The sequence below is a fragment of the Chrysochloris asiatica genome, unplaced genomic scaffold (genome assembly GCF_000296735.1).
Source record: "Chrysochloris asiatica unplaced genomic scaffold, ChrAsi1.0 scaffold00112, whole genome shotgun sequence".
Lineage (NCBI taxonomy): Eukaryota > Metazoa > Chordata > Mammalia > Afrosoricida > Chrysochloridae > Chrysochloris > Chrysochloris asiatica.
In genome coordinates, this window is record NW_006408630.1 from 2,413,949 (window position 1) to 2,415,595 (window position 1,647).

Consider the following 1,647-nt stretch of genomic DNA (forward strand, 5'->3'; position numbering starts at 1 on the left):
ACAATCAGCCAAGTGGACTTCATAGATGTGTACAGAGCATTCAACTCAACAACAGCACAATACACATTCTTTTCCAGTGTGCTTGGAACATTCTCCAGAATAGGCCACAAAACAAACCTCCATAAATTTGCAAATATAAAAATACTACAAAAACTTGTGCTTTATACTAAGGATTCTTAAATGAAAAGCTCACTACTTCTACTACTTTTAGTTTCTAAGCTGAAAAAATATAGATTAGCTATGTTGATTGAAGCAACGTTCTTAGATTTTATCAAGTATGATTTACATTTCATAGTACAATAAGTGAATTGCCATATTCAGTGAGGATTGTGTGCTTTGGATATTTAATATGTGAAATGCAAATTTCAAAGAGCAAAATTTTGTATTAATATTCTGAGTTTGCTAATTTTGGAGGGAGTAGCTACTCTTAGTGCAGATGGATTTCTTCCCAGCTCTGATGTACCTCAGATAAGAACTATTCAAATATATTTTTAGAAGAGTCTTGTTATGTATGAATAAACAAAATTTTAATGATTAGAAGAAAATATCAAATATGCTATATTTAAAATGTATGATAATTGGAAACATAATCTATCATTAATCCAACTTTGCATGAATAGCACTACACATATAACTCTGGCTTATTTTCTTTCAAATAACCCATAATACTTGGGTATTAATGTGATAATATTTTAAGAAGTTGGATGAACAAAAAAAACTGCTCTCACAAGCTTAGATATTCATGATACTGATTATATAGTTTAAATATGTATTGCAATTAAGTCATCTCAAAAAGTTTATTAACAGTGCTTTTATTTCTAAAGTTTTGATTTCTTAATTAAAGTAATTTTATATGATTAAAACAAAACATTAAGGTGAAAGAACTGAAGAAAAAATTCAATCCTTGAGTTGCAATATTGAAGGATTCTATGGTAAAAATATTGAATGATGCAGAAAGCATCAAAAATGATGGAAGGAATACAGTTACTTGACATTGTTAAACAATTTGAAGAGGTAGTATTTGATTAAGAGCCAATGGTACTGAAGGAAGAAGTCCAAAGTACACTGAAGGCACTAACAAAGAACAAGGCTCCAGGAATTGATGGAGTATAAATTGAAATCGTTTAACAAACTGATGCAGCACTGGAGGCACTCACTCATCTATGCCAAGTAATTTGGCTAACTGATTGCAAGAGATCCATATTTGTGCTCATTCCAAAGAGAGGAATGCAGATGTCATTGGACAATATCATTAATTTCACATGCAAGCAAAATTTTGCTAAATATAAGTTTTAAATGGCTACAACAGTTCATTGACAGGGAATTTCCAGAGGTTCAAGCTGGACACAGAAGAGGATGTGGAATGTGCAATATCATTGCTGACATTAGATGGATCTTGGCAGAAAGTAGAGAATATCAGAAAGATATTTACTTGTGCTGCATTGACATTGCAAAGCCTTTTGACTGTGTGGATCATGACAAACTATGGACAACATTGTGGAGAGTGAGTATTCCAGAGCATATAATTGTGCTCATGAGGAGCCAAGAGGAAGTCATTCCAACAGATAAGAAATCAAACATTTTGTAGTGCATTAGGCAAATCTACTGTACAAGACTTCTTAAAAGTGTTGAAGAGTTGTTGTTGTT